At 35.3% G+C, this 26,039-nt stretch overlaps 1 protein-coding gene across 1 annotated transcript in view; it reads right to left on the minus strand.

Moving 5' to 3' along the window:
- The window catches only part of LOC145669696 (uncharacterized), a 47,225-nt gene extending 23,118 nt beyond the window's left edge, over positions 1-24,107 (minus strand). The window contains exon 1 of the mRNA XM_081737989.1: positions 23,965-24,107. The gene's annotated coding sequence lies outside the window, so the exon portion shown is untranslated. The remainder of the gene's footprint in view (positions 1-23,964) is intronic.
- Positions 24,108-26,039: the final 1,932 nt, after the last annotated feature.

Below are 26,039 nucleotides of genomic sequence, written 5' to 3' on the forward strand. Positions count from 1 at the left end.
ATCTTGAATTTTCTAATAGCTCTGCCTTCTTTTCCCTAGAACAATTGAATAACTTTAAATTAGAGACGTTTTGAGTACCTATTGGCTTACCATCTAATGTACTTAATTGGGCACTGTTTCTAAATATTCTTTCGACAAGATACGGACCAATGTAACAGTCTAAGTATTTACCAATTCGTTTATGCAAAGTAGAACTTTGATAATGAGTTTTTACCATTACCAAATCGTGTTCATGCAGTTCAGATTCCGCCGGAGATTTCTTGATTTTATTCTTTCGTTGATTTTTAGTGACGTTTACCTCTACCATAAGATGTTTCTCTTGTGGCAACATCTTAAGTTCTTCAGGCCATGGATACTTAGACTTAAAATTATCAATGGCAGAGAAGTTTAGGAACAACTCAGCCGGAGCGAATCCTGTAGGGATAGATCGCGAATTATTTAACAAAGTTTGAACTTCGTGCAACTTAGTACTCCATTTCCTGTGATCCTTACTACAAAAACATCTAATAAGCTGATTTATTAATCTATGCTGCCGTTCAACTGGATTAGCCTTTGGATTGTAACTGCTAGTAGAAATGTGCTTGATACCCTTCTTGGAGCAAAACTCCTTCCACAGCCTAGAGGTAAATTGACTTCCTTGATCAGTGATGACATATAAAGGATATGGATAGTGATAAAAGTATCTTTTCTCCAAGACACCTAAAATTTCATTAGTATTAGCAGTACGTAAAGGGTAAAGATATACATAACGACTATATACATCCGAAACTGACAGTACATAGTAATATTTGTCACTCCTAAGTAGCTTACCAATTAGGTCAATACTGAGCTTTTCGTGTGGCTTCGTTGCTTCTATATGTATGGTTTGCCTGGTGATTAATTTAAATGAAGGTTTAATACGAGCGCAAACAATACAATCATTTATGAACTTAGAAAAGTCCTTTTTCATGCCTTTCCAATAAAATATTTGCCTAGCAAGGGAATAACATTTTATTAGTCCAAAATGAGCTCGATTGTGAATTTTAGACACTATTTCATTCACTAAAGACTGTGGTACTACCAAACGCCACTGGACTTGTTTACTGGTTGATGATTTACTGAAAATCAAACCATTATATACCTGCAAATTCTCGTTTGAATTTACTTTACGTGCTAATCACAAACAATATGGATCTTTAGTCTGTTCCATCTTTCAAATTTCATGGTCCAAAAACAACTCACTTTCCTGAAATACGAAATTCACATTGAATTCTTTTGTTTGTCCATTTTCATCTGGAGGATACCTTGACAAAGTGCCTGCTACAAAATTGAGCTTTCCGTTAATGTGAACGAATTTTAGATCAAAATGTTGTAATCTAAGAAGTAACTTAGTAGTACGTACATCTAAATTTTTAACAGTGAATGCATGTGTAACGGTTTTGTTATCTGTATGTACTATGGTAGGTCTACCTGTAATAAAGCAAGTAAAATATTCACATAAATAAACAACAGCAAGAAGTTCCAATTGATACATTGACAATGACAATTCGTGTGGTTTAATCCGGCGACTGGCATATGCTATTACTTTCACATCATCTTCATCATCAGGGATTTGAGCAACATATCCGGCTAAACTCTCGGAATTTGCAACTGTAAATAGATGGAACGGTAATTCAAAATTAGGTTGACAAAGTGCGGGAGGGGAACTTAACAACCTTCTGAGAATATAGAAAGATTCCAAAGCTTTCTCGGTCATCACAAATTTCGCTTCCTTCTTTAAGAGATCAAACAATGGATTAGCAATTGAAGTAAAGTTATTTATGAACTTTTTTCTCCACACAGCTATACCTAAGAATTTTCTTAAGTGCTTCTTAGTACGTGGTACGGGGAAGTTACGAATTGCTTCGTTCAGTTTTTGGTCAACCTTAACATGTTTTCTACTAACAACATGACCTAAAAATGTAATCTCTTTCATTAGGAATTTACACTTCTTTAGATTCAAAGAAAGATTTGCATTCAAGAGAGTTCTGAAAACTCGCTCTAAATGTTCAAAATGATTATCTAAAGTGTCTGAAAAGGTCAAAATATCATCAATATATATAATTACAAAGTTTCTAGTGTTCAAACTAAAGAGTTGATACATTATGTCTTAATAAATGGCACAACTAGACTTCTGTCCCATTGGTAAAACACGAAAGGAGAGCTGTCTACCTTCAAACACAAAAGAAGTGCATTTATAAGAGTCAGGATGTAATGGCACTGAATAATAAGCATCCTTAGTATCACACGAAGAAAAGTAAGAAGCTCCCGCAACTCGGTTCAACAGGTCATTAATAGGTTCTACCTGAATGTGAGGCGCCACTACTTTCTCATTGAGAGATCTTAAGTCTAATACAGGGCGTACACCACCATTTGGTTTTTTTACACAGTGCATAAAGTTTCGGTATGGACTTGGCATCTCTACTATTATGCCCCAATCCAACCACTTCTGAATATGAGCTTCTAATTCTTTTCTCATGCTACACGGCACTGGGTAAATTTTCCCTACTACAGGTTTGTCGTCACTCAACTGGATCTTGTAAGGAGAAACATTGAGAAGACGAGGTTTCTCTTTAAACAAAGTTCGATATGTTAATGACAGCTTCAATAGACGTTCTCTGACATCAGGATCCAAGTCTGACCTAGCATTTACAAAGTCATGAATTTCTGTCTCAGAAATTAAATATCTTTCATCAATATCAGCTGAAGAGCTATTAATTTGCAAACCTGCAAGGCAAACATTAACCTGAGATAAATTTATTTTTACTTGACAATCATGCTTATCTTCAACTTCTAAAATATTCTCTCTTAAATTTAAAATAGCCTTGTATTCCTGAAAGAAAGGCATACCTAAAAGCATGTCAGTTTTTAAATTTTTAATTACATACACAAGCACTTCAAACAATGTTCCATTAATGTTTAAATTTAATATCTGCATTCCCTTTACACTATAGTTAGTAGGACCAGCAAAACCTGAAAGTGAAATATTAGTAGCAGTCAAAAGCTTTGCCGAGGGAAATTTATCTTTAATTTTTAACCACACTTCGTAGTTTAACAAGTTTATCTCACTTCCTGAATCTATAGTACATTTCAGTTCCATGCCTGCAATGCAACCTCCTATAGTCGGCGACCTATAGGTAACAGAGTTTAAATCGCAGGTATTAGGTAAATCTTCTTCTACCACGAACCTTACTTGTATGGCTACTGGCTTATCAAATTGCTTGCTATTAGACCGAAATTCCAAATTCTCATTAGTGGGATTAACTGAAATAGTTTCTTTAACACCTAAAAGATTATCATCAACTATACTTGAACTATTCACGAAAACAGACCGACTTATTCCTGGTTCACTGCAGCCAATCATCGGCTTGGATGATGACTGCGTGAGAATTTTCCCTCATTACTACTCCTTACTGGCGCAGATGAGTAACTCCGACAGTGGTTTGTAATATTACCTGAATCGTCTTCAGCATGCACTTCAGCCTGACAAACTTCAACCTCTGAACGCGATTGTGCATTTCTTCCCTTAAACCTACCATGATTTGCATCATAACTCGTGCTCTTGGGTTCAGTTGGCTCAGTGTTGTTAAGCTGATCACTTATTTCTTGATTGTTTTTCTCTGCATTGGTAATACGGACGACGATTTTTCTTAAAATACCAATTTTTCTTCTGATTATGGTATTCACAATTACAGTTACATTTTCCTTGCCTAGCAGTACCACTCTGACTGAAAATTTTCTTGTCAGCAACAGTATTAGCATGTTTATCTGAATAATTAATCACTTGTTTGTCAATAGTACCATTATTCTTTTCATTATTGTTATCACTCCTCTCCTCCTTTCTACTAGACTCAAATTGTACATTCCTTACATTAAATTTCCTTTTATTATCTCTTTCGTAATTTACCTTATGTGTCTTACCAAAACCGTAACTCAACTCTATTCCCAACTTACTCTTTTCTTCAAGAACATTCGAATCTAATTCCATTTCAGTAATGCACTCTACTAATTTTCCTACTGTACGACAATGCAGTAATCTTAGATATTTAGCATACGAGGAAGGAATAGCGTCTAAACAAAGATTTACAACTTCTTCCTCATCCGGGTTTTCTATTAAGTTGGAATATTGGTAATATAACGACCACACAAAGTCTGCTATGGATGAGTATTCCTTACTATTGTATCTCAAAGACTGTAACTGCTTCAACTGAGCTCTAATGATTCGAGGATTGGTATACTGCTTGAGAAACAGGATGCGAAAATCTTGGTAGTTTTGTATCTGCAATTTCACGCTATTAAACCAAGCTAAAGCAGACTCACGAAGCCTCTTTTCAACAATTATTAGCTTATCTGTTTCATTTATCCTTGCTATTTCAAAATCTTGTTCTATTTCTTTCAAGAACTTTTTGGCACTATAGTTTAGAATTTGACCTGTAAATTCAGGAAAATTAGGTAAATCAGAAAGCTTCAATGCTTTACCAACATTTGTGTGGCTGACATTGTGATTTTGCTCTAAAGGACTTTCTGTTTCTACCATTTCAAATGGTCTGGTCGAACTTTGGAAATGAGGCTGTCCATTAATTAAATTATTCATAGAAATAGGTGATGAGTGCTTACATGCAGGCAAAAACTCATTGTGAGCGGCATCATCAAAACTAACAATAGGTTTGCTTGTGCTAGTGAACGTAAGACCTGTATTACTGGTTTTATTGACCAAAAAGTTTGAATTATGAGACAAATTACTGGGAAATGGGAAAGATATTAATTGATTGGAAACCGATGTTCCAGCTATAGTATTAACCACGCTACTAGTAACTACGGAACAACAGCTAACTGTTACCGGTACGATTCCTAAGTAAGTATTAGCCGAAGAATTGTCCAAAATTTCTCTTTTATTAGTTTCCTTAACTACCGAACTCTGTTCCCGAATGCTTTCTACGACTGAACTTAATTCGGAACGAATTGACTCAACTTCACTTACAAGAGAATTCTCTCTACTCTTACACAAGTGAATTTCATTCTCTATCTCCACGAATCGATCATTCAACCCTGACATTCTTTGTTCTACATCAGTCTCTACATTATTTATTTCTTCTCTTAAACTAACATTCATCTCATCAGTTTTATTCTCAAGTGAATCTACTTTTAATATTATTTCACTTAATGCCTGTTTAGTTGTTCCAACAACTTGTTTAACCTGATCCTTAAGTTCAGCACTTTCTTTAGTAACCTCATTAAATCTTTGATTCATATTTTGATTCAAACTATCTAAATTTCCCTGCATAGTATTCTCAAAACTAGCTAATTTCTCTAGGATCAACATTATATTAGTAGTTTCGCTTCCAGTATCTTTAATCACTGAAGACACTGACGCCTGACGACATTCCTTACACACAAAAACAACAGAAGGTTCGGTTACCGTAGCATAAGCACTTGCTGCTAACCCTTCACATTTTAAGTGCCTCCAAAATTTACACTTACTACACTCTACAGCTCAACCTGTAGATTTATTACAACATGAGAATTTACCATCTACTAGGTCAACGGATTCTTCTATGTCTGACATTTCTTTTTTCTTTTTTTAAATCCAAACTAAAAGTTATGCTGAACGAATGAAATATGGATTTTACTCATGGAGTAACCAAAATAGGGTTACTACATGCATAGATAGCAGTACCACACAGGGACTTTACTATGCGTGCAATATGGCTTATGATGCTTTCTCACTATGCATTTCACATAAATGATTAGCTTTAGAAGGTAGCAAGCTCTGTTAGTTGAGTTCATCGTTTTGTTTCCACCTACTTAACTAATTTCAAAACAACAAAATCTCGCAAAATGTGAAAAGTGTCAGATCGAAATAACTCCTTCAATACATTTATGTGGAAACTTTTTATTACAGATTTTTAATCAGCATCATTAGTGCTTTCGATTGATGTGTGCACAACGTTCCAACTCGATATCAATTCTCCCTTCATTCCCTTGTTAGTTCTTAGAAGTAATTTGTATAAATACATATTCTATCGTTCTGAAATAATAAATAAATAAAGCCTATCGTTCTTCCTTGCTGTTTGCATGGTAGCATTTGTGTGGTGACAAAATATCAACAACCTATCAAATGTGATTCCCATATCTTTCATAATGTCTGTTTTTTCTATTCCCACACCATTGACATCTAACTTAATGTTGTGTTTTAGTTATATATGTCATAAATTTGGCTTTCTTTGTGCTGATTTGAAGCAGCGGCGTAGCGTAAGGGAACGCCTGTATGCCCGGCATCCCCTGTTAATAAGAGAAAAGTATGTATTTCATTATATTTATAAATTGTTTGCTTATAATTATCACAATTATTTCCACTGCAATCTCGTGGAGCGCTCTCTCGCTTTACTTTGGCAAGCGGAACCTACGCATGCGCATCACTCAGATGCACATTTTCTGTTTTTTCTCTTGTTGTATGCTATGTTCCTCGGGCATCCAGGCCTACTGCAAGCATCGGGGTTTTCGTCTGCTTTCTGTCGAATGCGCATGCCCAACTACTCCCCGCCATCCCTTTGCAACCTAACATTTGCTATAGATATAAGCTGGCGTATGCTCAAGTACTGCCAACTCTATATATTTTGAACTAAACTATGGTTTCTGTATAGAACGTACGACCGCTGTCAAGGAAATAGAACAAAACATAAATAGTTAGTTCAACGCCATTATGAAGCATGTCGCTTACGTAAGTGATAGTATAAAAATAGTTATGCTTTAATCGTAATTAAATGCATCAAAATTGTAATAGTAATAAAAGGCAAACTAATCTACATCATAAATACATATCATGTCCCAGAATGTAGCCAGATATTCTTTGAGAAGACTCACATACACAAGCATAACTATAATGCATTCTGTAGAATCACGGTCACCGATCCGGTAGGCCACCCTCTGCCCTTCACAAAGTTTAGTTGTGCTCTTCCGTATCTGGGTATCTGACAATGAAGTAGATACACAGAAATAGGCCCCCAGAGTTGCTTTAAGTGCTTTCTATTTGTATCTTCAAATGATATAAACATTCAGGCCCATATTCACAAATGGTCACCTGAGGTCCGGACCCAAGATGACAAATTTCTAGGGGAGACATTAAAAAAAAGAACGAGATTGAAGTATGGTATGCGGAGAAAGAAGCTGCCCACGAGAAAGAAATAAAGGGAATTATACGGAAAACAATATTTATACAAAAGTGGAGCCGGTTTTTCTCGTCACAATGCTGGTGGCAGAAAAGGAGCTAAGACAATTGCTTATTGGCGTCTAACGTAATCTACGCATTTGCTACTGTATGCCCCACCAGACGTGCAATTACGGGAGCCTGGGCCGCTAAATGTTTTGGCCTCCTAATTATTAATAGTAGTTATTGATACAGAGATCCAGAATTGTGACGATTGGACCCCCTAGTATATTTGTGCCTCTCTCCTAAACTTTAATGGCTGGTTGCGGGTCTTAATGAGCAGACTCAGCCTGTTAATCTTCTATTTGTGTTGTGTAATCGTATGGGATGGTTGCAAATTATGTCGTGCTAAATATAAAGCTTCTGCAAGTTGTTTAATGAACATGGCTTTACACTCCTTTCTTGTGATAAATTATTGGCTCACCTCTCTCTGGCTATGCCCTTGCGTTCTGTACTAGATTTATGCTTTTGATTAGCAACATTGATCGCTGGTGGTCAAGAAAAATTTGCGGTATATATATATATATATATATATATATATATATATATATATATATATATATATATATATATATTTGCGTTGTGATTTGAATTGAATAGTTGTTTTATTTTTTTACTGTAGTATGAAGAAAATTACATTTATAACTAAGAGACAAAGCTGTGGAAAGTGTTCGGCTGCTACAAGGTATAGTACCTTACTAACTTTAATGATGACTACGATAACAGTACAAGACACAAATTTAATTTTTTTTTCTGAAAGGGATACGACCTACCCCAAAGCTTTCCATGAAAACGACAACTAGCAATCAGTCGCAAATATTTCAGCCTTCGTGGTATGATGATAGGTTTTTTTGGCTTTCTGGGTGTTCTGTAGGGAATAAAATGTTATGTTTCGTCTGCATTATGTTTGGGGCAAAGGAGTCGGAGTGGTGTTCAAACGGTATTTCTGATTTGGGTAATTTCATGAAGAAAGCTCTAAAACACGAGTCATCGAAACAACATTTGCTGCATAGTGAATCTTTTCACTTGTTAAGGAAAATACACATGCATTGCATTGTATTGTATTATATTAGACAAGTGACTAACTTTGGCATCCCCATTTCGGAATACCACGCTACGCTACTGATTTGAAGTAAATTATTATTACACATATCTTTATCATATTCAACTCTTTCCGTAGCAGATAGTAGTCATACTCGTAATTAACTACTCTTTACTTGTTACCATTATTAACAATAGTTTCAGTATTACTAACATAACTGTCACCGTTGGAATTAACTATTATTAATACTAAAACTAATAATATATTTCAGATATACTACATTTTGATTTAGGATTTAGATTTCTGGGCTTTCGGTATCTAAGGCCCGTCAAGATTTCAAAGATGACGTCCCTCGGCGAGCACACTATCCGAGGAAAGGAAAGGAAGAAAGGATTGGGTAAGCAAGGAAGCAGCCTGGGACCTATAAGTTAGGTACCACCCCGGCATTTGCCTGGTGTGAATGAGGAAAACCTCATTCAGGGTGCCTGGCCTGAAAAAGCGTGTTACACTTTTTCGACCGAGTGACCCCACCGGGACCGCTCGCACCGAAGGCGAAAGCGTTAGCGACTACGCTACGCGGGGCTACTCTACATGTTTGAGACTTGAGTTTTTTTGTACGTGACGTTAAAATCAAAGGTTATGTCACATACCGCAAATGATGGCTTAAGACCCCAAACAAACTCTTAGCCCGCCAAGTGGGGCTTGGTCTGTATTTAATAGTTATAGCAAATTAATAATATTTATAATGTGAAAGAAACACCTTTTAAAAAATTTAACTACGTCAACATGTTAAAATAATTAAAAGAACCTAATTACTCATCCACTTTCTATTCCCATTTGCGTAACTGGACGAACCCAGACCTAAAGGAAAAGAGTTTTCTACCTCAATCTCATAGGCAGTGGGAAATTTTAGTACTATAGAAATTGACCCTCCTTCCCTCTTTGACATGTAATTTTCAAGACACTGAAACATATATTTTATTACTTTTAGTTAAAAGTTGAAATACCGAGTTTCACGCATCCAGCTTAAGTAAATCCTTCTTTTCTTTATATTTTCTGAATGGGGAATTCGAACATTAAAGAAAGTTCACCCTTTGATCTTTCCCTCGCGACATAAATCGTTACACTTTGTATGTGTTGAATTTTCAGTTGTTTTCTTTTGTTTGTTTTAGAGTGGAAAATTTATATGCCAAGTTTCATTTTATTAGTTTCAGAGATTTACGAGATACACTACTCTTAAAAAAACTTACCCTTTTTACGATACGTATTTCCAAAAAAAAATCGTATATCCTGTTTTGGTAAGAAAATGATTTTTTAAATTAAATTTAACGACTCTACTTGTAGTAGTATGCCCAGAAAGTCACTTATCTTAACTTTTTTACATAAGAGTACAGAAGATAAACACAGTCACACTCACTGGCTTTCATGAACAGTTTCCGACTTCTTTTGACTTAACTTACTCGTACATTTCCCATAAGCTGTAGTTTTAAATTCACGCGCTGTCAAGACCTAGGTTTCGAAAAGGCAATAAACTGAAAATATAATAACAATAATGTATGTATTTATGTACGTGTGTAATATGTATATATTTATTGTCCTATTGAAGCTTCCGTAATTTGGAAATATGCATTTGGTTTGCTTTTAATGTGAAAAAGCCTACTTCCCCAGAAAAGTTTGCAGGCTATACCCCTAAATGACTATGTATTGCTTTCTTCAAACGTATTGTGTTGCATATTACATTAGTAATTTAGCGTTATTTGTTGATTTTTTCTGGCTTATACATATCAACTCTATCAAACCACACTGTGAAATATAATAGCTGTCTGCGTTCTTAACATATATTGTCGGTATTTAGTGTTTACTTGTGAAATATCTAATTAAGCAAATTTTGGTGGGCTTTTGTCCTACCCTTGGAAAGTTAGAGAAAGCTTTTGTCCTACTCTTAATAAAGTACACTCCACAGAGTATATATATTGCAATTCTGAATGTTTGCTTGGTTTCAGAAAAGTCTGGTAAAATATGCTGTTTAAACATTTTTATTAAATTCTTTCTTAGGGATTTGTTATGAGATTCTCGTATTCCCATTTGAAAGAAACGAATTAACTTTTATTACAGCACACCCGTATTGTATTTCTATCCCGCCCCAATTTTCTTAACAAATTATGTAATTAATTCTTAGAATGAAAAAGGTTATATAATGTAATTCATGTATAACTGCAGAACAGACAATGATAATAATAATTTTAGGAGTACAAATATAGCTGTTACCATTGGAATTAGCTACGTTCGTAATATTATTGCCAACAAGTTACTGCGTCATCGCAATTTCGAGTGGTGCTGGCGAATTTCAGAACTAAAGCAGGTGAATGAAAAAGGCACAAGACCTAAACGGAACAAGACCTAAAAATCATTTCGCGGCACTAGTTCTAAATGGCACAAGTCCTAAACGACACTAGTCCTAAAATTTAGGTCCAGTTCCTATATTTTTACGACTTATGTCGTTTAGTTCTTGTGCTGTTTAGGACTTATGAATGTTACCCGTCAAATCAATAGTTGTTACAGTTCCTAGTTTGAGAAAAATTTCCCTAATCCTGGGAAATTTCATAGGTAAATTTAGCAGAAAGGGAGAAAAAGAAAATTTATGATAAGACATGAAAATCCAGCGAAATTCTCGCTCTGACTGATTGACCGATATAAACGCTTAAATTTTTCTTTGTTCTTCAGGAATAAACCAAGACAATAACAATAATTTAGGTGTGTCCGTTTAACGTATTATGATTTATAATTTAAACCCAGTCATTGGTGGCTGGGTGTATTTGTGTGTATTTCTTTTTTGTTAAAAAAGTTAAGGAACAAGTAAAAGATCGTAAATGGAAATTAATTTTAAAAACTGTGATTGGCAGTTCCTTCAGTATAGCTAAATAAACCTTACCACATAGCTTTTGTCATTCGAATTAGACACTCAACTAGGATAATTGAGAACTAGGAAAATTTTTATAAGAAAAGGGAAAATTTTGTGTCAGTCGAAGGAAATTTTCTTAAGGAAACGTACGAACACTGCAATTGTACTCCCATGCGCAAAAAAAAAAAAAAAAAAATGCGCGTATACTGTAACTCAAGATTTTTCGCATTTATTCTCTTTTCCTTACGTTTATGGGTAAAATTCAGTTATTAGTATGTGGAGATAATAGAAAGCAATTCATGTAAGGAGATATTTCCAAAAAATATAATAAAATAATAAAAATATAAGCAAAGAACAAAATTATGCTCGGTTTTGTGTATACTGGCAACGATGATTTCTAGGGATTTTTTCAGTAGCAGATCACAATTGCGGAGGGAATTCAGTAGGAGAATCGAGAAGTTGGATCAAGGAACTGGATAGTGGACTAAAATGTTGCATTTATTGGTTAAAACCTAGTGTGTAGATTGCCTACCAAATATAAATTAGCTTCTGTAACTAAGATGTCGTACGAAAATATAGAATTAAACAGAAAAACTCTTATCTTAAGGTTCGAAGCGATACGCACCATGGTTATGAAGATTATTTCTTTAAAAAAAGAGCCAACACAACGTAGCCTCCGTGGTTAGGTGGATAGAGTGGCGGAGTCGTAGTTATTTTATTATTTTGACACCACATCGAATCCCATCCCATCCCATTTTTTTACAAAACATTATAGGAAGTGTATAATTTTGATGTTAATAAGAACCGAAACAATATAATAAGGAAATAATTTATTGGTAGTATCCTTTAATCGACGTATTTATTCAGTATTAGAATACGTGTACTATTGGAAACAGTTATTGTTTTCAGTTTATAGTCTTGCATGTTACTTCCCGTTCTTGAACAGCAGACAACTCACTTCGGGTTTGTGTGTCAGGAAGAACATACGCGTCCTTGACAGTCTGTCCAGTCTTACCCCTTGTTACATCGACCTGATGTTAAATGATCGTTTGTGTGTGTGTGTGTGTGTGTGTGCTTGTTTTTTGCTTTTTAGAGTATTGACTCACTCTCTCTTTTTCTTTCATATCCACAAGTGCAAGGATGCTTTCGTTCAACGTAACTAAATTATACAGATCTATGTATACGGAACACGAATATTTCCAAATATAGAATGAATATGAACGATAATCATACCATATTTCTACATTATATAGTAGCGTGAAAAACTGATATTAAAATAATATAACAAACAGGCATAAGCTTTTTTTCTAGCATGGCAACACATTAAACGTAACTCATTAAATTTTGGGAATTACAAATTATCACCTTACGTGTCGTTGTATTCCTACTCTTTTTCACGTTCAAGCGACGAAAGAAGAAATTGTAGTAATAGTGATAAAAATCGAATTCGAGATTTCAATGAATTCAAGTTTCACGCCCCCACATATCGAAAAAGTGATTTTGATGTCTGTCCATCTGTTCGTTTGTTGGTTCGTCACGCTTTTACGTGCATTCAAATAGAGGCTATACTGCTCGACGTATCTGGATCTAAGTCTAGACATGAAGTTTTTATAACTTTATCGCTTCGAATTCTATATTCTCCGACACCTAAAAATAAGGGTAGTTTACTGAAGGATGAAAATTTAAAACAATTAAATTGTTTCAAAAATAGCTGTAAAGATTTTGCTTATTTTTTTACAAATATAGTTTGAATCATTGCTCTGAAAAAATACGTAAGGTTAATTTACTGTATGGGATGCGTTTTTTCGAACAATTTTCTCAATCACATTTTATAAATAAATGTATCATTAATAACCTAACAATATGACACAACTCGTTCGTCCTGTAAACATTCAGAAGGGTAGTTTAGTCTACTCTTCGACGATTTTCCCATTAGCGCCTGACCAAATTTTGTTCATATTTCATAAATAAATGTCACATAAATAACCTAACGATACGGCATAATTCCATCATCCTAAAAAGCTAGAAGTGGTATAATACTTTTCGGAGTAAGATTTACCCTACGATTTTGTGGAGAACGACTCAGGCAATTTTGTTCGTATTTCATAAATAGCATAACTCGTTTGTCCTGAAAAGATACACAAGGGATATTTTATTCTTGGGGATGACTTTTTTGACGATTTCTCAGAAAGTACTCAGACGCTTTTGCTCATAGTTCACATACAATTATTTCCTTAATAATTCTAATATATGGCATATGTTATTTCTAACAGAAATATGACCAATGGGTGCTTTACTTTTGGACATAAGTTGCTTCGAACAAAGTTTTCCAAAAACACATTATTTTATTTGCATTTCCCAAATAAATGTTTCAGTAATAGCTGCAGCCTAACACGAGTCAGTTTAAGAAATTCGAGCGAGAAAATTCAGTGCGTTTCATCCGTACCCATTCTTAAATACATTTTTAAATGTTACACCTAATCACAATTTTCCTAACAAAATCGAAACTTCTATTTAAATGTGCCTTGTTGTTGCCAAATGGTTCAAGATCATTGGTTCTGGATTTGATTCCCGGTGAGAGCTAGTGTATTTTTATCCAACGTTAAGGTATAGGTAATAAGTAGGTGCAAAGAGAAAAGTGTTGAAACAAGCCTAACCAACCTAATAAATAATACAAAGAAATAATACAATATTACGAAATTATAGAAGAAACGTTGTTAATATTAGATATTTGCGTGTGAGATTGTCCAACCGATGACTGTCAACTCCAAAGGTAAGAAAGTGAAACATCCAATACCAGGTTAATCAGTGGTCTCTAGGTAAACCTATCCTACTAGGAAGTGATTGAGATACAAAAAAATATTGTAATCGCTGGGAGACATGTTAGGAGAATACATTGGGTGAGAGACTTTAATTCATGAATAGTCTGCACCTTCGTTGGTGTATTGAAGTGCGTAGGTGGTGTGTCTTTAGCACATCGGGTTCCTTTGTTGTTAGTCCCAGCTTTCTAGACCGGATGCAGTTATTCCCGGTAGAAAATACAATATATATATATATATATATATATATATATATATATATACATTTCTATTACTATTAAAGTAAATAATTACACTCATTCCCTCAATGTGATACTTGCTTGTTTAATTGTATACAGAGAGCTGATCCGTGGAAAAATCGTTCATAATAATAAATAAAATAAACTCGACAAATATTCTTGTAAATAATAGGTAAAAGTTTGCGTCACACTGTTCATTTTGCTGGGCACGCCAGTGTGCCACGTTATCCGGTTGTAGCACACTGGAATATAGAGTATGGTTTTCTAATTTTTCCCAACTATTTTAACTGCTTCAATTGAAATGAATTTATAATAATAAGAGAGTGAATTTAGTCTTCTTACCCTTCGATTTAGAAATAAGGTCCGCTAGAATTGTATATATAAAAAATAATAATACTCAGAATTTTATAGAGTGGTTTGTTTTATTCGAAATGACATACTTCCTGCAACTGTTTGGGTTGGAATTATTTGAAATCAAATTTTTAAGTTTTACGACCCACGGTTATACCGGCTAGGCTAAAGGACACGGTGATGATGAGAAATGAATGCAATGGTGGAATGAAAAAAGTGGGAGAAAACGGAAGAACTCCGAGAAAACCCATGCACATGGTGTTTCTCCATCACAAAATTCACTTGGTGCGAGGTGGGGTCGAACCAAGGATCCCATGCGCCAAAGGTGAATGCTTTATCACTGAGCCACCGCGGCCCCTCTGAAATTATTTATAGGAGAGAGTGACTACTTTTATGAAAACTTGATATCGAACAGATTTGTTTAAAAATACCAGCTTTTTGTGAAATATTGCTTAATATTCAGGAAAACCTAAGTCAATAATAAAATAATAATAATAATAATAATAATAATAATAATATCATCTTAAATTAAAAACTCTCTGGACCTAGTGCATTGGCACAATTCCACGAATCAAAAAGAATGTGTTTACTTATCATATAAGTGTAGAAGGACTTAATCCCTGTTGTTTCAATATAAAAAGAAAGTGTCCAACTGTCAAATGATATGCTACATAAAATGCCCTATGCAACATAATGTAGTATAGAGTCATCATTCCAGGTTGTCTAAAGAACACTTTCGTTTTAGCAAGAAAGGAAGAAAATAGAAAATACTGAGTTTTAACCTAGTAGAAAGTTTGCAGATTTAAGGGAAAATGCACAGAGTTGTTGGATATAAAATGTAGTTCGGATTAATGGAGTAAGACACCGTAAATATTTTATTGTTTGAAATATACTGGGAGTGACCAAGCCATTACATATGGAAATATCGAAAGAGATACGTTAATGGTGTTAGTTGCAAACGTTTTTAGAAATGAAAAAATTAAGGAAAGCTCTAAAACTCTGCTATCACAGATCCAAATTGACTGACTGTTAAGTAAAACTGCTAAATCTGAGTAAAGCAAAAAAAAAGTATTAATGACCTGTGTTAGTTTCAGACATATCATTCTCATATCAAAACTACGATAGAAGTAAATTATGAATAAAGGTGAATTCATAGTTCTGGAATACCAACAAATGATTTTGCTAGATGTAACTTTTCAGAAAACTTTTTATAAGGCTTTAGATTTATTATTATTATTTTTTGTTTGTTTATTAGCTTCCCCATGCCGTAAACGTCGCCAACTTCTAGTGGCTCACTTGCCGGTAAATGGCGATTGTCGATATAGCGACGCGTCGAATAATTGCCGCTAGCGTGCCACTAGTGGCAGGGATTCGTCGAGTCGAAGCAGATATCTAGAATCGGGGGTATTGAAGTTACCACAACGTAAGAACGAGGACTTCATTTTGGTCCGCGCTCGTTTGATTTGTCACGGAGAATCGTAAAGGGACCAACATGAACTATCGCCAGTCATGTGCATGCGGTTATTATTATATATTATTTTTCCCTAACGAATTGTTATTATAAGGACAATATTTGAGCTCCGATGGTCAAGAGTAACTCCTGCCTTTACATCATGAAGTGAAAAATCTTGAGGTGGGTGCGTATAATTGTATGACTTTAGTTGGCAACTGTCGCCGATCACTAGCAAGTGAATATGGGAGAACTATGAAATAAGTAAATAGACGCTTGCCATTTTGTTATAAAATTACATGACGAGTGCATTTGATTTGATTCCGAACAGTTGTCTTCAAATATACACGGTTAAAGAAGCACTCTGATTAGAAATATTAAAAAGACTTCAACGATTTATCACTCTACAAGCTGTGTCTTCACAATCGCCTCCGTGACGAATTCCGAAGAACACGCAATTAGCAACCCAAAGGTTGATGGTTCACGCCCAGCTCAGGGCACTTTCGTTTTATTTTTTTAAAAATGTTTTTAGACTCATCTTGATGCAAAGAAATTACGCATATAGGCGATTTAACGTATTTTAGGGGAATAATTTTGTGGTTCGTTGGCGTTCCGTCGCTTCTCTGCCGGTGGTGGTATAATTTTCAAAACGGAAGTGGGACCAATTTTTGGCTGCGTTACCGCCAATTTTTGGGGACATGTCACTAGTTGCCTATCGGTGGTCCACCGACGCTTACGGCATGGAATTGTCCCCTCACGAGTGAGGCACATTGTAATCGACCAAGAGTGTTTTGGAAAAATGGGAAACATCTTCCGACTTCGACTTCTGAATAATCCGTTTAGGATCAAGTTGAATCAAGGCTGAGCCACGGGAAGGTAGAACAAGTGAGGCAATCGTTCCAAGCACTACGCTCGACAGCTTCCGTCTCATTCAAGACTTAGACTCTTCAGGAAAAGTAACAAGTTTATTACTTGTAATTTATTCTTTGAGTCAAAGTATTTTGCAATAAACCATCGTTTTGTAAGATATTTTTACGATTGTATACTATTAATTTCGAAAATTGTACTCATAATATAATTTCCCATCATGGATTTGAAAAAATCAAAGTTGGAACAAAGACAGATCTCCGATCCACATGTCTCTTCATGTTTGATATTGAAGTCTCATCTTCATTACTGACCCTTAATTTATTTTAGTCCTAGGCAACGCGAATCGACGGGATGGCTCTAAGTGAAAACATTCATTTAGATGGTTAAGTAAACAGGAAATTCCTGCTGTTATTTCACGAAACACAACAGAACTTGAGGGAAAAAAAACAATTTTGCTTACCAGGGGGAGGGAGTAAATCATCTGCTTACGTTTGCTTAACTAGGAAGAAGGCAAGGGCGCCGATCCCGGGGGGCCGGGCCCGCTCAAAGCTCATGTAGGCCTCCTTTGTATTTATGAATATACAATATTTGGCATTATTTGAGTGTAATTTGTCTTAAAATTCTCATATATATATCTTCTGCATTTGAATGCCCCCCCCCCAAATTTAAAGACAAATTGGCGTCCTTGGAAGATCTAGTGAAATGAATAAAAATGTGATAACGTAATACTTGAACAACTCTATCTAATGGAGGAAAGTAAATTAGTATTCAACACTTCTTTCAGTTTTAAGCATTTCAAAGATTCTCGTAATTTAGTAGCGTCCCGGATTTGCATTTTTGAAGTACGGGAACTTTATCTACACCTTAACGTGGGAATCGGTTTCGGACCATGCACTTAAGCCGCTTTGCCATAAGAGGCACAAGGAGTTTTTCTTTCGATTTCCTCAGGAATATTGCGAATGGTATAACTTTTAAAACTATGTTTAAAAAAGAATACACATCGACATAATAAGATGATAATCTGATACCTACGAAATATATTGAATTGTTTTTAATTTGTTCTCACGCTTCCAAATCAGTACTTATGCTTTTTTTATTCCAGCCTTTTAATATAAGCATTTCAGACTATTGTCTGTTCTAGGACGATACAATTCTAGTTCATGTATATGCTAGCTTTGGAAATACAGCAGAGTTTCGCTTATCCGACATAAACAGGCAGGCAGAACGCTGGATAATATGGATGTGTTAAGAAAAGACCTATTAAAATTAAAACTTATGATATAATTTTACATATTACGCACCTAATAATAATCTTTTATAACAAATAACTGCACTGCACTGAATCAGGGACGTATCCAGCGTGAGAGCCTGAGTGCTGTCTCTCTCCGAAACTCAAGCACTTTTTAATAAACTTGCCTTTACCCTTTTGAGGTTCTTTTATATCAGTTTACTAGTAGTCAGTGTCCAAACTTTGGGCAATGTGCTGTTGTCTTGTTATAATTCTAAGAACACATCATAATGGCATTATACCAGGTGCAGTGGCGTATTTAGGGGGGTGGCTTCTGGGCTTAAGGCCCCCACGAAATCTTACTTAGTATAGTAAAGTAAATGAAATATCTTGCAGAATTTTCGCATATCCAGGCAAAGCCCCCCTGAAAGTTAGCAAAGCCCCTCCCGAAACAAAATCGTAAATACGCCACTGACCAGGTGGAATTAAAGAACAGTTTTAAATAGGATTAACATTTCGTTTCCGTTCTGTTTTTAACTTTAATATATTAGAACGATACACTCCATGTCTTCTTGCTATTTTTGTTATGTGATATACGTAGCAGACAGTTTTCTTTAGTTACATTTCTCTCGAAAATATGTTTCATTTTGTTTGTGCTATAATGCAGTTTCCAAAAATAAACCGGTTTATAAATGAAAAGTAGGAAAAAATTTAAGAGAGGTACAGAACTGTTGCATTATTATTATTATTATTATTATTATTATTATTATTATTATTATTATTATTATTATTATTATTATTATTGATATTTAAATACATTAGAATTACATGCTTACGAGGATTCGTGTTGGGCCCCCTCCGAATAGAAAACCTGGATACGTGTCTGCACTGAATGATAGACGTATGAGTCAAGGTGTAGACGGGCGCACTAGGCAATAGACTCCACAGCATGAAAAATAGATTAAGACCACAACTTGCAGATCTTCTTGCCGATTGGTGCTATTTGCAATGATATATCGGATCATATGGTATGTGGAACAAAGGATGGTCGGATAAGCGAGACCATGGTGTATTGGTGTTTCACGCACCTAAACCTGTAAAATGTTTGTATAAACAATTATCTTTCACTCCCTAGCTAAATTTGTTTGTATGATCACACACCTTGCCTCATAAAGTATAGTCTTATAAAGAAAAAAAAATATTTTTTTTAGCTAAAACCTAAAGAAAAGCCAACTTCAATTATTTATTTTTTATTAATGGCAAACTAGTCCACTTCATCACGATAAATCACGTTTGGTACTAAGATGTCTTTTTCTGTCCGTATATATCCTTCACACTTCGTTGGAGACAAAATTGTTTTTTCCCCAAGAAAACAGGATGAGAGAAACTATACAACAGCATGAACAGAAAACAATAGCTATTAACAATAGTTCTCTAATCCTGGATAAATACGTTATTACAGCAAAATATCAGTAAGTTGTCCTTATTATATTGCTTCGGTTCTTATTAACATGAAAAATATAATGTTTTGTAAAAAAAAAGAAAAGAAAAGAAAGAAAGAAAAGAAAAAGAAACGGGATGGGATGGGATGGGATTCGATGTGGTGTAAAAATTATAAAATAACTACAACTCCGCTACTCTACCCACCTAGCCACGGAGGCTACGTTGTGTTAGCTCCTTTTTTTTTAAAGAAATAATCTTCATAACCATGGTGCGTATCGCTTCGAACCTTAAGATAAGAGTTTTTCTGTTTAGTTCTATATTTTCGTACGACATCTTAGTTACAGAAGCTAATTTATATTTGGCAGGCAATCTACACACTAGGTTTTAACCAATAAATGCAACATTTTAGTCCACTATCCAGTTCCTTGATCCAACTCCTCGATTCCCCTACTGAATTCCCTCCGCAATTGTGATCTGCTACTGAAAAAATCCCTAGAAATCATCGTTGCCAGTGTACACAAAACCGAGTATAATTTTGTTTTTTGCTTATATTTTTATTATTTTATTATATATTTTGGAAATATCTCCTTAGATGGATTGCATTCTATTATCTCCACATACTAATAACTGAATTTTACCCATAAACGTAAGGAAAATGGAATAAATGCGAAAAATCTTGAGTTACAGTATACGCGCATTTTTTTTTTTTTTTTTTGCGCATGGGAATACATCATAAGTGATGATGATGGCCCCGTGTAGAGGTGTGAAATTCGGAAGCGGAATCATGAATGTTCGTATTAGTATCTCAGGCGGAAATCATGGAACGATGAAAACATAAAAATAGGGTTGCTCTAATAGTTTTGCATAGGGTTAGTAAAAGTGCCACTAAGATTTTCGAAACGCGTGAGAAATTTTTACCAAGATTTGGTAATTTCAAATTTCATCCCTCCCCCACACAATCCTTTAGTGCTCGCTACGCTACTGGGTGATGGAACAATGTATGCGTATGTCTTTAGTGTATGAGATCCCGGTTTCAGTTGCCAGTGGGAGAATATTGAATACATTACGAAGGGCGAAGGATATCTTGACACAGTGGTTCAGTTCTTACTTTAAACTAACTGGGACAGGTAGTGTGGTCCTGTAGCTCACTCCCGAGAAAGCGAACGGCATATACTAGCGATGAGCAAACTACGACCCGCGGGCTAGACTTAATACGATCTCTTAAAATATTCTCTCCACTTACGATATAATTTCAAATTTGACGAACGAACACAAGAATAGATTTCCTTCGAAAGAGTTGTATTAGAAAATGACGAATAGATGACGCATCAACTTCATTTGTGAGAATCACTGCATCCTACTTCGAACTAGATTGATAAACTTCAATTAATAATAGACTTTTTTAGTACAGGAAGAATGTAAAATCTATTGTTCAAAATAGTCCGATATTCCTTATTAGATTAATGTTGCGATATATAGTTAAACAAACACTTCTCGCATAGCATTAGGCTCCATTGTGAGGCCCACTATATTTCAACATCTGGCATGCACGTTGCCTCAGTGGTAGAGCGCCCGCCTCTGGTACGTGAGGTTTCTGATTCGATTCCCTGCTAAGTAAGTTTTGATGGACAACATCGACTCCGTGGGTTTCCTCGTGGTTCTCCAGTTTCCTCCCACTTTATTATTTCACCAATTAATTCCATCATCATTTGTTTGTCTTAATCGTTGTCTCCCTTAGCCTAAATGGCATTATATATATATATATATATATATATATATATATATATATATATATATAGTAGAGCGTCGATTATCCGAAGTAATTGGGGGACATGGGTGTTCGGAAAGCTGGTTTGTTCGGATAATCGAACTGTACATGTCTATTTGCCAAAAAGAAGTACTGTACAGTAAATTTATTCATAAAAAGAAGTGTGCTGATTGTTGAAACACAGCGACTGGCGGCTTGGCCAGTCAGCAGCGCCTTATGAAGGCCCCACTAGAAGCAATGTTCCGCCAGCGGTGGCTCAGTGCGGTGACTACTGTGGGAAACTTGGTTTGGAAGTGAGGGGGATGATGGACGGTAGGGTGGGAGAGTAACAGGTGCGAGCGAGTACACAGTTTGGTTAAGCGGTCGTTCGGTTGACCGACGTTCGGATAATCGACGCTCTACTGTATATATATATATATATATATATATATATATATATATATATATATATATATATATAAACCTCTGAATACCTAAGTAATCATACCAATTTACCAATATAGGATATGTACCCTAATATCATTATATTTTTCACCAAATCTGCTATAAATATAACTATATATATATATAGATATATATACAATTTCGATCGTATAGAAGTACAAAAAAAACTTTTTAAAAATTACCATGTCCGAAAACTGAACATAATAAACTCATATTCCATCTTTTAGTTTCTAGATGAAACCTTGCTATAAGCAGGTATTTAATAAGGCACTATTATCTCCTAACATGCACTATTGCTGTTTTCAATAAATTATATTGCCATTCCTAAAGTGTGTTTTCTCTCTTTCCTCGTTGGCCATCTTCTAAAAGAAGTTTTCCCATCACTGGCTTATATGTTTTTAGGTCGTTGAATAAAGAGTTGAGAAAAAATAACTTTTAAAAAATTCGTATCCAGTATTGTAATTTATGGGGCTAAAATATAGATATTAGGCGAAAGCGATTAAACAAGACTGGAAAAAAAACCTTCGAAATGTGGGCGTGGAGAAGAATGAAGAAGAATTCGGTGGACCGGGAAACAAATGAAGTGTTAAAAATAATAGAAGAGGAAAGGACAATTTTAGGTGTAATTGAAAACAGGAACAAAACTGATTTCGACATTGGCTGAGAAGGAACCGTATCATGAGGGAGCGATAGAGGGTATGATGGCAACTAAAAATAGGAGAGTGAGAAGAAGGTTACACTTGGACGGTATCAAAACAGAAAATCATATGTGAAGTTTGAAAGTTTGGCTGAAGACTGTGATCTATAGAAATTTCTTACTTGTGACAAATGACCTGCCAATAAGGGCAGAATTCTTATTTCGGGGATGGCCTACACTATGAAGGTTGATTTCATATGAGCTCCGGATTCAAGCCATTACTATGGTTCCGAACCTACTTTTAACAATAGATTCTGTTCTTTATAACCTCGGTGTTACATAAAGACATAACACAAACACAATAAAAACTATACACTTTAAATTGTAAGTTTCGTCTCATGAATGCTGAGAGAGGACGTAACTAAAAGTCTATGAATGAACAAGCTCATTCCAAACGCCCTGTTAAAAATACAATTAAAATATCTTTACTAAAGAGTAGGTTTCCAGTCGTAGGCACGCGTAGGTAATAACTTAGGTGCCAATGGTGTGTAATGCAGGCCCGCATCCAGAGGGGTCTAGGGCGCCGGGCTCCCCTTAAATTTTTGCAGGCCCCCCTAAAATTTCCACGGTAGACTTGCAAATGAACTATAATATGGTGATAAACTATAATATAGTTGGATCGCTCTCCCATCTAACTTCAGCCGGGCTCTTCTACATTTTTGGGCTGGCTACCGGCCTGGCGTAATATCAGAGTTCGATTCTCAATGGAAGAGCTTCAAACACCCCCCGCAGTGATTTAAATTCTACATTTAGTAGTCTTCCACTATATAGGCCTAACTTCACTGCTTACAAATAACATAAATAGAAATGACACAGTTCATATATGCTTCTTTTTTGTTAGTGTATGATATCACAAGTATTTTAATGCACGTGATTTTGGGTTTTGACATCAGATTAGGATTAGTTGAATATTTTTTCTCACTATCATTTTTAGCATACCCTCTGCAATATTTCAATAAGGCAATGCTTCTTTGTTGTAATTTCGCGGCTCTTTAGGAAACGCTGTACAGATTTTGAGAACTGATTTACAGGCATACAATAGCCTATATGCTTTACAGTTAGATAATTGATCTACAGCTGAATAACAAAATGTTCGAGTTTTCTTAGACGAATTATTACGCCAGCTTTAAAATTATTCTTGACATTGCTTCGTGTGTCTATGAAAATAAGTGCTATATGTTGTTTATAGTAAGTGAGAACAATGGCGGCTCACGAGGGAGGTCAAATCGGAAAAATCAAACTTTTATCGGTATAATAAAGTAAAGAAAAAGTACGTAATACAGTGATTCTTGTGTAAAAATTATATTTATACTAATGTGATTTCCTTCAGAAGCCGCCACTGAATTTGAGTCAGTATTAATACAAAAACTAAATGTAATAGGATCAAAAGAGCGGAATATAGAACGACTTCATGAAAATTTACGGATTTTTAATCCAACCTCTATGCTACTGTTTTCTATTGTGATAATTAATAGTTAATGCTTACCTAACAGACTTTCCCTCATGTATTTCCAGGTATAGGCTACACACTGTGTATGCACTGTTTCTGACCAGCCGAACCAACAACACCAATGATCCAATGGTATTCCAAGCAGAAGCAGTAATCTCCCCTCTGTAGTTGCTGTCTATCTACTGATAACGCTGCTAACAGATAAGTCCTTGCCCTATGAACTCTTGTCCAACAAAACGAGTCTCTGTTGGAGAATTATCGGGTAACACAAGTGAGAGTAAAAGTATTCTCGTCTATCTTAACTTCACGCATGTCAACATCAGGCTCTCCGGCAAGATTTACCGAAATCAAGGGAGTTGAATGAACTGTGATAGGTGTAGTAATAGTTATGACTGTAATCAAGTGGAAGGCGCAAGTAAAATCCAAATAAATACAGCTATGGATTCTTTATTATTATTATTATTATTATTATTATTATTATTATTATTAGTAGTAGTAGTAGTAGTAATAGTAGTAATGTTATACTTGGAAACTATCGTATAATTTAGAATGGGGAGCCTTCTAGAACAGCCGTGTCCGTCTGTTTGGCTGTCAATACGCATCAGAGCAGACAACAACGATACGTGTTTTCTTTCTTCTTTTCTTCTTTTTCTTTGTTTCTTCATCTTTTCCGAATCTTGTTCAGCGTCCCAGTAACAAGTAGCATCTCAACAATTATTCCTCTATTCAAATTGGAAGTGTGCATAGTGGCTCAGTGGTAAATCCCTTACTTCTTGTGCGTGGAATCCCCGGCCAAGTAGGTTTGTGGTGGACAACATTGTATCTGTGAGTTTTCTCGGAGTACTCCCGTTTTCTCCCACATTTTCATTCCTAATATACATTTGCATTAATCGTTCGTCTCCCTTAGTCTAAAGGGCAAACGTGAGACAAACTTTTTTTTTTAAAAAAAATCATTTCATTTCTTTTTTTTAAAAAAAAAACTGAAAATGGTGTGTACGAGTTTTAGTTTCAACGATTAAATAAAACAATACTTCAATTAAATTAGAATAAGTAATGTTGTCCAGTTACATTAGTCCAGAGATTTCTGACATGAAAATGAAGTGAAATCTTTGAGTTTTATGCAATGATCGAAGTGGGAAAAAAGCAGAGGCGATATGTTTTATTACGATTTTGACTCAACATACCGTCTATCTAAATGTTGAAATACAGTGAGGGTATGCTACCTCAAAGTTTACATTTCTATTTACATAATGACTGAAAACCATTAGAGAGAGCTTGTCTTTAGTTACAGGGAAAGGCATGGAGAGACTTTGATCCCTCGCCTACAACTTTTTGAAAAATAAATAAATAAATAAAAATATCACCTAAAGTTGTATTATAGAGAATTATAGACGAAAATGTTCAAAAAAGAGATTTATAATAACAGTTTCCTGCAGAAAAGCTCCAGGACCCCCCTCGAATGGGAGTATTCAAAACCCCTGGAAGAATTGCCCCCACAGCAGGCAACCCCTAAATCCGCTCATGGTCAAAACACGACATTTAAAGGAAATAAGACAATAAGAGATACACACATACATACGAACTAAACAATTCAATATGGCACATCAAAATATAAACTAGATAAACTTCTTTGAAGACACCTTATTTTAAAAACAAAAGATAGGAGAAAGATAACAAAAATGTTGGTATTGTAAACTTAGAAATTATTTCTACATAAGAAATAAAGTCTCTTTATGTGCAAAGCTATTCGTCAAGTACTGTGTATAAAATGGATTTATTAAATGTATTTAGCAACTACTCTCCCGTGACGGTGTCTTGATCACTGAAAAATCAGAGATGGTATGCCTTCATCACTGAAAAACCAGAGGTGGTATGCTTCGAGCCGCCGCATACCGCCTCACTTCGATCACTGGTTTTACGTCCTACGGTAATGCCGGTTAGGCTAAAGGAGACCATGATGATGAGTAATGATTGAAATGGTGGAATGAAGAAAGTGGGAGGAAACGGAAGAACTCCGATAAAACCTCCTCACACGGTGTTTGCCCACCATCAATAAATTATATTGCCATTCCTAAAGTGTGTTTTCTCTCTTTCTTCTTTGGCCATCTTCT

The sequence above is a fragment of the Thermobia domestica genome, chromosome 14 (genome assembly GCF_964235325.1).
Source record: "Thermobia domestica chromosome 14, izTheDome1.hap1.1, whole genome shotgun sequence".
NCBI lineage: Eukaryota > Metazoa > Arthropoda > Insecta > Zygentoma > Lepismatidae > Thermobia > Thermobia domestica.